We start from the raw sequence: 14287 nt of genomic DNA, 5'->3' as shown, positions 1-14287 counted from the left end.
ATATTGGTGTGTGTTATATTGGATATTAATCACAATACCATCAGTTTATAGGGAACATTGTAATTAATTTCTACCTGATGTGATATATATGTTGTCATGTCTTATTTCATTATACTGTATATGCTCTTTCTCTTACTTTTTTCTATCATAACTACTACTCATTTACACTTGTAGCAAGTTGTTTTTGAACAGAACATCAAAGATATGTAAAATTGCTTAAATCAGGAGATAAAATTGATTTTTGGCCATATTGAAACTAAAGTTCTGTATTTTCACTAAGTGGTAGTGTCCTACTTCTCACCACAAGATGGCACCATTGTTACTCGTCTATAAATCAAAGAAATGCGGTTGCTAAGGCAAGGATAAGGTAATGCAGTCTGAAAATCTGAAGTTATAATGGAGGCTGTGAATTCAGCTTGTTTGACTACGAGTGTATAGAAGGTACTGTAATATTCAGGCCTGCAGTGTTCCAGGCTGAATTTTAAAAAGATGCTTTGCTGAAGGCAGAAATGTATATATATTCTTTAAAAAACTACCAAGTATAGAAATAATTGAAATGTTCCTGAAAAGAATAGTACCTTCTGGGAACTATTCAGCCCTTGACCTCTTTGGTGTTGCAGCCTGAATTCAAAATGTATTCACTTTTTACATTTTCTACTGCCAAAAAGTAACTCCCAACATGACACTTGACCCCTCTTATTGAGTGATGTGGTGTAAGATGAGTGCTAAACTGTTCCCGGTTTCCACCACCACGCAGTATATCCAGTGACCTCTATAGTTGTGCCAGTGTTTGTTTGGTTCCAGGTGTCTCTCTGAATAAGGTTTTTCTTGCAGGCATCCAGTGTGGTTTAACACTGTGGGTACGGCTGGTAGACATTTTGTTTCCCATTGACTGATGACTATAGAAACTGTTATACATATTCCCGGCCCCTCACAACTGTCACTGAATTCATTATACAGTTCTCTGGACATTATGGTAGAGTTTCTCCTCTGACACACGCTGTCATGTGGATGACTAATTTGACAGGTTGAAGTAATTTAAAGGAATTAATATGTTTTTCATTTAGATACAGTACCCTAACTTACTTCAATGTTAATTCAGGGTGCAACACCACAAAATGCAGGATAGTCAAGGGGCAGGTCACTCTATCAAATAAAGCTTTTGTGTCATTTCAGTTTATTTCAATATGTTTCATGTGAACATGAGAAAATAAAATGATTAATATATATCAGAATTGTTTGCCATATGATGCCATGTAATTCTCTGGAAGAAACTTTTCTCCATTTTTCCCCCTCCCCCTACATGACAAACCAGAATGTCTCAACATAATACTGTATGTTGATTTATGTGTCTTAGGCTCTTCTCCACATTTCCTCCTGTGAGATGTTTGTGGGCTATTCACGGGCATGTCAGCCACTAAGTTTTTTGCCTTGTGCTCTAAAAGTGAAGTCTGCAGGTTAAGTAAGGACATGTTAAGAGCTGACTCCCCGCCAGGCTATGTTGTATAACCATTAGCCATCAGATGAAATAAAGGAAGTTGTCCCCATCAATCAAGACTGAAGCCATTAGAGAGATGTTCCTGCAAAATGAAACCTGAATGATGTTTATCTAAGACAATTTTTAAAATAAATTTCTTACAGTGATAGAAGATAGCGAGATTCATTTTAATGGAGTTTGGCAATTTAGACTTCATATCTGTGTGATGCCAGATTTTAAAAAAGGAGCTTTACAACATTCTGATCACGGCTTGAACAGTGAAATTTTCATAACCTTTGTTAATGTATTATACATGCAGTGTGTAACATAAGCATTTCTCACACCCACAGAGAAGATTCACTGAAATGGACTCAGAAAATGATTATATACTCTTATATTCATGTTTTCCAACTTGTTAATTGATTTCCATTTGAGCTGTGTGCATGGAGCAAAGGACTTGGCAGAATGTAAAATGGTGAAATTAACTTGTCTGGAAATTGGCATTTAGAAAAACATTGGTGCTTTATTGCCCATAGACACATTGACTGATGTAATGTAATATCAACAGGATAACAATTTGCCCCAAATCCCTCAGAAAGCTGTTATGTGATGAAAGTTTGGCCTTGAGGCTGAAGTCTTGAGCTACTCCAAATGTTTTTAATCCATTAATTAAATGAGTTTATCAGTGTGTGAGATTGTCTGCGTGTGTCTAAGCAGAGATGGGTGTGTGTTCATATGTATGCATGCTTGCAGGCTTAATCATGCCCTTTACAGGTTGAATCCCTATGGAATGCAAAATACATGGGTGAAATATAGTATTTCTCTTCACTTGTTAGTCCTTCCCTAAACCACAAGAGGGAGTCATTGTTTACTGTTAAGCATTGGAATCAGGTGGAGTCCTTCCTGCTGTGTCTAGTTGGAAATAAAGTGTTGAACTGATGCTCCTAATTTTAATCTCACTTTGTTAGACACATTTTGTAAAGAAAACCTGACATCGCTTATGTTCTCAAATGTCTTAAACTGACACAGGAAGACAAAACTACAATGACAATGTTTTTACAGAGAAGTCCTCATTTCTTTTCTACATGGACTGCTTTACTGGATAAGACAATATGATGGGTGTCAGCAATCACATATTTGCAAGTCAAATTAGGACAGCACTGTGTTTGTCTTGTTGTCTGGCATTCCATGAATCACTGTGTTGCAGTAAAACCCCAACCATCTGGTACATTTAATAGCCTAAAGCAAACTTGGTATCCTAAAGACCAACTGCATTTGAATGTGCTTTTGGTTGCTAATTTCTGTAGTGTAAAAATGTTGATGTCAGCTTGTTTTTTGGTGTCATTATTGTGTAAGATCTCATTTAAATTAGAAAGCCGGTTTATCAGTGCAGGGAGATGAATCCAAATTTTAACAGCGTAGTTTGATGATAAAAGGGAGTACATCCTGCATACTATAAATCCAGATTCTCAAGTTTATTTGAATTTGATTGTTGTTGGGCCAAGAGTGTTTAAAGCTGTCATTAGTTGTGATCTGCCTTGTCATGCCACGTGTAAAGATCTATGTGGGGCTTGATAAGTTCTGATTCCAGAGTTTATTTGAAACTCGGAAGAAGTTAAGATATCCTCAAATGTTGGTATTTTTGCTTGGGAAATATTGTATGGGAGTTGCAATTCAAATTGAAACAGTTACAGCAGTTGAAGGTAGTTGAGGTATCAATTGAAATGTTAGAACTGAGAAGTGTAATAACTGAAAGCAAATGAAATCAGTCTAATTCTCAATTTATGACACAAGTCAACTAACTGATTTTGTTCAAATTAATAGTTTTAACATTTGTGGAACTACTCTCATTCACTTTCTTTCTTAGAGTTAGGGGAGAACATGTCTGTGCGTTAAAGGACAGAGCTGGAGCCAAGAGGCGATTAGCCTAGCGTAGCATGGAAATGGGGAAACAATGAGCCTGGCTATGGAAAAAGTGAGAAATGTAACTTACCAACATAGTTACAAACACATTGTATGTCTGCACACAAATACACATGTACAACAACAATTCGGCGTTTTAAGTGGAGTTAATGTGCTGAAACTATTTGCTCACAAACAAAAGCAGTGGGTCACAGTGGGTTGCTAATTAATGGCTTTAAAGGTGCTGGCAGGTGTATTTTTGAACTTTGGAGATGTCTAGGGCTAGCTGTTTTCTCCTACCTCCAGTCCTATGCTAGCTAGCCAAGCTGGGCTAACTACCAGTCAGGACCAGTGGTGACTGTGTGTCTGTTGGGAAAAGGGAGGTTCTGTTATGCTTGGCTATGGCTTCAGAGATCTAGGCGCCGATTTACAGATTGTGTACACGTGGCGAAATACTTTGAGTTTTCACTTATTAAGTCTCAAACTACCACTACTGAAGTACGCATTCTATGTATTGTATTTTCACTTTATTTTATTTTATTTTTATTATTATTACCAAGTGGGTTTCATTTTACATCTTATGTTACATAGGTGCTGAGGTCAGTGGTTGGTAAGTTTGAGAAAAGACTGTGATGTGTATTTTTAACTCCCAAAGCATCACTGAGGTTGGTTTCTTTCCGGGCAGCTTTAGGTTGTGCCTGACACAGATAAGACCCACAGTGAGGTTCAACCTGTGGGAAGATGCTCGGGGGTAAGCTGAAAGAAGCTTATTTTGGTTAATCAAGGCCGGTGGTGAGTCTGTCTGTTGAGAAAAGGGAGGTTCTGTTTGCTTATGGCTTCAGAGACCTAGGTGCCGATTTACAGATTCAAGATTGATTTATTATTATCATTCTACAACACAAGATTGTATAATGAAATGTAGTTTGTTGACCCAGAAATTATATAAATGGATTAATAAATAATAAGTCATAAAAATAAAACTATTTTTTAGATTGGAGTGCAGAGGATGAATTGAGGAGTCTCACAGCCTGAAGAGAGAAGCTGCTCTGTAGTCTGGTGGTACAACAGCAGATACTTCTGTATCTCTTGCCAGACGGCACCAGGGTGAACAGGCTGTGGCTGGGGTGGGTGTTGTTGCAGACACCTCACCTCACCGATATCACTGATGCTTGGTAAATGGGTACTGATGATGTTCTGGGCGGTTTTAATTACCGGCTGCAGGGCCTTCCTGTCTTGGGCCGTGCACATCTCATGCCAATTTGTGATGTTTCCAGTCAGAATGCTTTCTATTGCTCCTCTGTAAAAGTTAACAAGAAGTCGGGATGGGAATTTTTCCTTTTTAAGTTTCCTTAAGAAGTACAGTGGTTTCTGAGCTTTTTTTTTTTTTACTAGGGTGGAGAGGACACAGGTTCTCTGTGATGCTGATACCCAGGAACTTAAAACTGGTCACCTGCATCACCTAAGCTCCACTGATGTGTACAAGGGTGTGTGTCTTAACCTCCTTTTTTCTAAAATCAACAATCAGCTCCTTGGTTTTGTTGACATTGAGCAGTAGGTTGTTCTCTGTACTCCATTCTGCAAGATTGTTGATATCCTCCCGATATGAACTCTCGTTGTTTGAAACCCAGACGATGATGAGGGCGTTGTCCACAAACTTCACAACAGAGTTTTCTCCATGTCGGGGGTTGCAGTCATGGGTGTACAGCGTGAATAGGAGGGGGCTGAGCACACAACCCTGGGGGGCTCCAGTGTTTAACACTAGAGTGGAGGAAGTGTGACCACCAATCCAAACTGTCTGGGGTCTGTTTGTGAGGAAGTCCAATATCCAGTTGCAGAGTGTGGTACTCAAGCCCAGAGTACAAAGTTTCATGGGGGAGATTGTATTGAATGCTGAGCTGAAATCAACAAACAGCATTCTGATATAGATGTCATTATTTTCAATCTGTGTGAAGACTGAGTGGAAGACAGTGGAGAAGGCATCGTCTGTTGATCTGTTGGTTCTGTATGCAAACTGGTGAGGGTCCAGCCTGTCTGGGGTGTCGTTTTTGATGTGCTTGAGAACTAGTTTTTCAAAGCACTTCATCAGAATGGGAGTGAGTGCCACAGGGCGGTAGTCGTTTAGACTAGACACAGACGCAGACTTTTTAGGTACAGGGATGATAGTGGCTTAGAGTTTTTTGCTGATTAAGTCTCAAATTACCACCACTGAAGTATGCATTCTATGTATTGTATTTTCATTTTTGTGCTATACAAATAAAGTTATTATTATTACCACCCTGCTCCAGCTCTGCACAGACACATGTGAGAGGGGAACAGAGTTGGGAAGTGAGAGGAACTATTCTGGGCACCCCTGGTTCCAGAAGTAATCATCCCTTTTAATTTGCAAGACTCTAAAGACTGTACATAACAATTTCAGGGTAGAAGTTAACTACAACTCCCAAAGTGTAAACAGCCAATTGCCAAGCTTAAAATTTCTGTGACATACACTGTCTAACTGTGAGTGGAAGCTAAAGATCACAGTGGTGAGAAAACTGATTTTACAATCCCCAGTGCAAATCAGTTCCCTTTTTTATTTCTGGGTCACCTCTGAGTGAATTCAGTAACTATGGCGCTGCGTTTTGTTTACAGCTGCAACGTCGAAGCGCTTTGAATTCATTACCGCTCTGATTCGTGCCTGACTGGTTTCTTCTCCATAGCAACGGTGGCTGAGTGACCAGGGGATTTATAATATTTTTAGCCGTCCGACATGCCAAAATGACAGACAAAACATGATTTCTCATTGAAACCGGTGGTCATAACATAATCCTATAGGATCATTTTTTATTCGGGAGAGTCCTGAGCTTCTATGTTAAGAAACATCTAGGAACATTTTGAAATGGGATACAGACCCACAAAAAACACATCTGGAACCAGCGGCCTTTCACACTTTTCAACTCTATTAATCTTCTCTTTTAACTCTTGAGAAAAAAAAGCTTAACTATTCTTTTAAGGTCTGACTTTTGAATATATTTCTTTTATTTAATGGCTTCATGACCTTTCTCTCACACACACACACACTACCCACAAACTGACATTCAAACCTTAACATGTTCACACACACAAACATGAATTCAGTCCCTTTTCAGGCACGCAAACATACAGACTCAAACACCTACATACACATAGAGGCCGCGCTGTGCACTTTGCTCGCGCACACATACACCTGCACACAAGCACGCAGCGGTGTGTTTTGGCAGCGTCAGGCTTTGAGACCAACGTGGCTCTTCTATCATTCATTCCCTCAGAAGTGTTTTTCATCCTCTTTTTCCCTGTGGAAAACAGAATTCATGACCCGTCACCTTTTTTGCTGACTGCACAGGCCATCCGCTGCCTTGGTAAACGATTTCCCAGCTATTTTCGTTGCCTCACAAAACACTTGATGACACAAGTGGCATGAAAAGTATGCAATTCAATTTGTCAGTGGTTATTACTTTGTAGCGAGGGCAGTTACAGTTATGTTTTGATTACGGGCATTTTCTGTCGAGCTGGCTGTCTCTTGGACTGTTTTTAAAAGCAGAGAAAGTGTTTATTTCTCCCCTTTGGCGATCTATTGAATGTGCCCTCTTGTCTGATTAAATTTCATCTCATCGCAGGCTCACCTTTAAGCGAGGTGTCCTTTTGTGCGATGAGAGAAAGGAGGTGAGAAACGAAGTGAGGAGAGGGTGTTACACAGACGAAGATAAAGGGAGGAAGGGAAAGGTTACCTTCAGACTGGCAGCATACTGGGGATTTTCTGCGAGCGCGAGAGAAAATTCCATCTATTCCCTTGCTCTGATTCCTCTTACAGAATGTGTACGTACACTGTCAGTGTGTGTGTGTGTGTTTTTATTTGTGTTTTAATAAGACATCAGAACCAGCCACATAGGTTGTTTGCCCTTGAAAGAATGACACGAGAGTAGATGAGCAGGAACCTTTTTACCATGTCCTATTTCGCAGGACAAATAAGAGGAAGAAACACACACACACACACACACACACACACACACACATACACACTTTGCCCTGAATCTGTCAGGGCCTTCGTCCCCCTTCCTTTAGTCAGATAAGCATTTCCACATTTCCACAAAGGACTTGTCGCAATCTCACCATGCTTTTTTTTTTTTTTTTTTTTTTTTTTACCCCTTGCCAACTTATTCTTCCCTTAATTCAGAGCATCTCTCAGCAGCAGCAACTTCTCAAATGAACACGAACAAGTTCAAATAAAATGAGCAAAACTCGTCTCTCCTCAGAGGCTTCTCCTCTGAGCTAGATATGTGTTTTCTTTCTCATTCTCTCTACCCCCCTCTCTCTTCTCTCTGGCCTCCCTAACTTTTTCTCTTTACTTTGCTTTTCCCATCGTCATCCCCGCTCAGAAGGGCTGCAGACTGCAAAAAAAAAAAAGCTTTTCATGTTGAAAGAAACCCAACCTCTGGTTACTGAAATACCGAACCATCAGCCATCAAATGTTCATAAGACACAAACGACAGTTGCACATATATTTTTAACCTTCTTTATTTTATCAAGGGAAGGGGTTTTTGCTGAGCTTGTGTGCTCTTCGCGAACAATTCCCTGTTTCATTTTCACAAAGTCACACATATTCACAGCGGGATCCTTATTTCACTAGCTGCTGGCCGCTGAACAGATCCACTGCAGGGTATACCTTGCCTCAGGACTTTTTTTATTCATTCACTTTCCTAAACCAAATGTTCTCATTCAGTCAGGGACTAAGGGGACCTGGGACAGGACTATCATCTGTTCAAACATGTAATGTACAGTAGTTTTAAGTTGTGATGACAAGCGTTTTCTTGCGGCTGTGCGGAATTACTGCTGTCTTTGAGAAACAAAGGTGAAAAGTGGTGAAGGTGCAACATTCTTATGCTGCAAAAATCTCTTAAGGTGTGTTCAGACTGACAATGAAGTGAATTTTAGAGTCAGTGTAATTACATGCAAAATCTCTACAAAGACATCATGAACGGAGGCAAAAATGTGTTTGCACTAAAAATCTGCTTTTATCCGGAGGCTGTATGACTTTATAAAATTAAAAAGACAAAAGGGAAAAGGAAAGGAAAGTAACAGAACTGTTTGCATCAAATAAAGTCGGACAGAAAAACCAAACCCTGTTTCCTAAAATTTGCAGCAGCCTGGATTACATTTTAAATTAACGAAGGGGTAAAGTCATAAAAATGTCAATACTGAACGTCCATTCTCAGCAAAACATTCACTGATAATGTATTCCATTTGTTTTACTACAATATCTGCTTATGGCAACTAACGCATGATTAACATTTTTATGGTTATGTTTAGGCAAATCACTTGGTTAAAGGAAAAGGCTGAAAAAATCCTTTAATTTGGTTATTGTAAGCAATTCCTACTGAAGCAGTGAATCTTCAAAAATGGCTCACACAATATACAAGGCTAAACAATGCCCTAAAACAGCTGAGCACTGTAGTTTTTAGCAAACATTACTCAAACAGGAGTAAATAGTGTATTTGTTGGGGACTATTTTCAGCGATTGTACAGAAGGAGTAGGACTGGAAAATTGTGCCAGTGGACATAATCCACTCAGCAATTACTGTGTTTTCTCTAGTATGTATTAAGGCAAATCCATTTAGCACTCTGGTAACATGATTCTTTGTGAAAACACACTAGCAGTGAAATAAAGGCAAATAACACAATAACACAATATAACACGATGGTTTCTGCTTGACTGACTCTGACACTGGAGGTCGCTTTTCATATTTCATCTCCTACCTGCAGTCAGCAGTCTTCCCTAAACCTGACCAAGTAGTTTAAGTTGCCAAACCAGATCAGAAAACACTCATATGATCACTCATAATTTTTGTAACAGTCATGGGTCATTTTGTCTACTATTTTGTCCTTTAGGTTTGGAGGACTCGCTGGACATCTCTTACCATTTAGACACTTTATATTTTGTTAGTGTGTTGCCCATGGATACTGGCTTACCAGACACCACTTCCCCATATGATCTCCTGTTCAAGCCGTCCCGCTGTTTCATAAGGGTTTAGGCTTACTGGCAGAGGACACACGAGATGAAGCACCTGAGTGTGCTGAGCTTCAGAGAGTGCTGCTCTGCCCCGCGATAGATAAGACTCCGTCTCCGCCAGCCTCCTACGCCATGCGCTCATCCCTCAGTGAAAAAGATTGAAAAGGAAGATTTCCTGGAAAATTTCAAAGCAGCAAACAGGATCAACAGCTTAGAAGGCTTTTCACTTCTCAGCAACTTCCTCGTGCCTAATGTTTATGCTTTTTTTAGAAGGATGCGATGCCTGTGTGTGTGTGTGTGTGTGTGCGTCTGTGTGTGAGAAGGGAAGGGTGGTCTTGTGAGGGAATTTATTCTCTTGTGTATTGGAGTGTAAAAGATGCCAGAATGCTGTCTTTCACTTCACTGATGATGTGCAGCAACCACATGAAGCAGGAAAGTAAACCTCCCCTCACATACACATACACACACACGCACCACTTGCACTGTAATTCCTGCCCTTTTACCATCACACACTTGTGTGACATTCATATAAATATACCCACTCAGTACATTATTACTTTAAAAAAGGCCATTACATTACGCTCCCGCCTATGTCACTTTTTATGGCCGCTGCTTTGTCATATGAATGCAAATGAGACTGAGAGCATCCAGACACACAGCAGACGCACGAAAAACCAACAACCTGAGGATAAGAGCTCATAGCTGTCTGTGCTAAAGCCGGTGTACATGAGCTGATTCTTATTTCCGCCGCTAATTCCACACTTACATTATTGTTTGCTTGATGAAGTTGAAATAAAACAGTAGTTCAGCAGTTCTGGGCTGTTGTAAGGGATTGAATCGGCTTCTCTGTGTTTGCACTGAATGTTTTCTGCAAGCAGCAAATTCCACATCGTCACAGGAGGCCATAAACGGATCAATTGGAAAAGAAGAGGAAGAGGATTGGAATACACAGAGCTGCATTCTGGATGTTGACAGAGGACTGCAGCAGTCAGGGTCAAACAACTGAAAACATAAACTCAGCACCAAACAGTCCAGCATGTCCTCAGCTGAATCCCAGTCCAAATAAAACTGATGGACTAAACTGGAGAGGAGGCTGGAATCTGGAGGTATTTTGCTCACAGGGTTGAGGAATATAGAAACCCAACTGACATCAAATTCCCTGTGCAAAATGATGTTTATCTTATAGAGTTTTTGGCAAATTTGCACTTGAGTGATAACAACTAGTTTTGGGCAATCTGTGTTTTCAAAGGGTTGAAAAACTTAGTCTCTCGGTAATTACTTGAAAGTATTTATCAGAACACTTCACACTCGTCTTAGCCACAATCCAGCTTGGAAGCACCCACTCAGTGACCACCAGAAATTAATTCACTGTGTGATTTAGGTTTACAAGATAAGTGTATTTATGCTTATTAGCTTCCTTGCCAAGACTTAGACAAGGAAATTGATACTGCTCTCATATCTGTATGAAGATAAGTATCTCATATAAGTATAAAGCTACAGGCAGCAGCCGGTTAGCTTAGCTTAGCATAAAGACTAGAAGCAGGGGGAAATAGCTAGCCTCACTATGTTCAAAGGATTCAAGAAACTGCCTATCAGAACCTCTAAAGCTCACTGACTGATACATTATATGTTGTTTTTTTAATTTAGCTGTTTTATGCTAAGCTAAGCTACCCGGCGACTGATTGTAGCTTTATATTCAGTGTACAGAAATGATAGCGGTATCAATCTTTTCATGTAGCTCGCGGCAAGAAAGTGAATAAGTGTATTTCCCCAAATTTCAAACCATTCCTTTAACAAACCTATTGTTTTGAAGGTTAGTTTGACCTATTTGAGCTTTTTGAGTTGAACAAACACATTTTTACCTTCATCTTTACGTCTTGAAATGTAATGACTTTTCCTTGTTTGGTGCCCTGTACTTATAAGTAACCTTTTGACACAGTGCAGATTGTGCATGTTTAGATGCTGTTAAGGGTCATTTTGACCTGTAGACTTGTATTGATTGGTTTTACACATATTGAATGCCTGTGAGTATACACCAGGTGTCACGTGAAAGTGAAGTGTAAATAGTGGGTCAGAATCAGGTTAAATTCTCATCTAAGTGGGTGTATGACAACTCAGACTGACATTACCTCTTGGGAGATGTCTGTACCTGTTGGCAGACGTGTGATTCTCTGTATGTGAAAAAAAAAAAAAAAATCTGTGAAGATTGAGATGCAGGTGTAGTTGTCCCTGCAGTGGTCCACAGGAGTCTGTATGAAGCAATTGGGGAAAAGGAGACATCAGGCAGTAAACATTGTGTTTAATTCTGTATTACAACAGCAATGTAGATGGATGATGTTTCAGGGCTAAAGCACCATGTTATTGATGATACAGATTCTCCTCTGAAGAGTCAGATGGAGATTACCTACAGCTCTTTTCTACAGCTGAAAGAGAGTTAATGCAACAGCTATTAAAAAAGATGAGGAGCATTAGAAATGTAAACATGAGCTAACCCTAACCCTGTAATCTGATTGCATCCGGGGCCTACAAGTTTTTATAAAATTAACATTTAAGCTCTTCACCACCCAACTTTTAGAGAAAAATACACCGGATATGTGAATATGGATGTGGATGGAAGGTGAATGAAATGTAAAGTAGAGGTTGAGGGATTCAGAAACGACATTGGCTGTTTCTACCATCACCTGCGACTGTTCAGAAAGTTCACCTAGTTGAAAAATCCAGTCATCCAATAAGACGCGCAGATGTGCTGGCAAGAAATGCAAATGATGTCCAGTCTTTCTCCCCAAGACAAATATAAATTCAAATCACAAGAAAACATATTTTCAGTCTGGTCAGACATGAAAAGATTACATTCTTATGTTTAAACTGCGACAACTGGACGCATCTAATGATCATTTTCATAATTGACTAATCAACAAATAGAAAAGGCCTCTCCAAGTTGCTTGTTTTATCTGACCAACAGTACAAATCTTAAAGATATTCAGTTTATAATGGTCGAAAGCAAATAAAAAGCAGCAAATCTTTTCAACTTTTGAGAGCTGTAAACATAGAATATTTGGCATTGTTGCTCGCTAAATGACTTAAATGATTAATCATTTATCAAAACTGACATTTTTCTGTCGACCAACTAATTGTCTCAGCACAGCCTGAGAAGTGAAGGGAATCTACTGTGTGTTGTAGGTTAATTTAACCACAATAAAATGGATGTACTTCTCTTTTTATAGGTAAAAAAGGTTAAACATTGACTGTTGCAACTTATGAAAGTTACAATTCTGCTATCCCGACAGCACTGGTGTATACCAAATCCTATAAGCATTCAGAGGAGAAACTCTGCAGCTGAGAAATGAAATCCTGCTGTTTGTTCTGCTTGTTATTTGGGCTGTGGGCAACTCCAGTGTGCTGACCTGTACTGACCTCTGGCTGTACATGCTGTACACGCTGAGCTGATGCTCTTCTTCTCTGGCTCTGCTTTTGGCTCTTTCCACTGGAGCTTACTGTGAAAAGGCACCTATGCCCTGGCATGCCCAAAGCGCCAGACGCATCCACATTGAAATTCGCAGAAGATATCGCGTTATTGTGCAGTGTGTTCGATGATGTGGGTGAGAGCGACGGACATACAGTCATATCAAGCGAATCTATGAGATTCGGCTCTTTTTTTTCAGAAATGTCGGGACTTGTCATGCTGTGTGTGCCGTCTGTTAATGTGTGTGTGTATGTGGGCTTATGCCTAACAGAAAACTTTATGTTCTGACAAAGAGAGATAATTAGAAACTTAAGTATCTAGCTGTGATTTCATCCAGTCTCCAGGAGGATTACAATTTCCTCATTCTCTACTTTATTCTGTTCTCCATTCCCCCTCTCTTTCCATATCCCTCTGTCGTTTTCTCTGTCGTCCTGCTTGACCTTGTATTATTCTAATTCTTCTCATTACTGTGTGACTTTAGAGATTTACAGCAGGTAGTGCGCTAACAGCAGAGCCTTGGCTGACCTTGGAGACAGTCAGGCGATGATGGCTCATTTAAACACAACAGTGATGGTCCTTGGTTGGTGTGTGGGAGGAGGGGAGGGGGTTTGTGGGCTCGCTCTGGGAGCTGGTTTGTCTCCTACACAGGTAATTAATACGCTTATTAACTCCTCAGCTCATATCATAATCAAAACCACGAGAAGAGAGTGGTGGGGGTGGAATATCTTAATGGAATTCACACAGCTTTGACTTGCAGGGTTGAGCCTGATAGTAGAGGGGAAAAAAGTACTTTAAGTTTAGAGGTGACTGAATCACTGAATCGTTTGATTGAGTGTGCTGTGTTTCTGACAGGTATATGCATGGAGGTCAATTGGGTATGGCGAAGTGTGTGCAGTTGCCATATCTTAAACTATAAGTGAGGCCAAACTAGATCTTGTAGTTTATATGAGAGTGAAGATAGAGCAGAAAATGTCCAGAAATTTTGCAGCCCAAATCATATCAGGAAAATATAGCCATTTGTAGTTGTAATATTCCATGCCTATTCTAATATTAGACATGTTCCCTTTTGTCTCAGCATTATGAGGAACATGATGGAGGCTTGTTTGAGGAACATTAGCATGCAGGAACGGTGACAAAGTAAACAAATTGCTGTAGCTACAAGTTATGGACAGACAATGTGTTGCTAGCAGGGATTATGAAGAGTAATGACCAAACCAGCATCTAATGGGACTGAAGTGACATTTACAGGTGCAGTTGCGTGCTGTTAGATGTGCTGCAGCTGAGTTGAACTATCCTGATAACTGATGTTAGCTAAGTTGGATAAGAAATAGATTCTAGCAGGAAAGCTAATGTGGATTGTTGTTGAGAGTCTGTGGTTCTTGTATTGTGTAGCAGGGTGCTATCAGGCTCAGTGTGACCATTG

The sequence above is a fragment of the Thunnus thynnus genome, chromosome 15 (genome assembly GCF_963924715.1).
Source record: "Thunnus thynnus chromosome 15, fThuThy2.1, whole genome shotgun sequence".
In the NCBI taxonomy this organism is placed as follows: domain Eukaryota; kingdom Metazoa; phylum Chordata; class Actinopteri; order Scombriformes; family Scombridae; genus Thunnus; species Thunnus thynnus.
Note: the sequence above shows the minus strand (reverse complement) of the source record.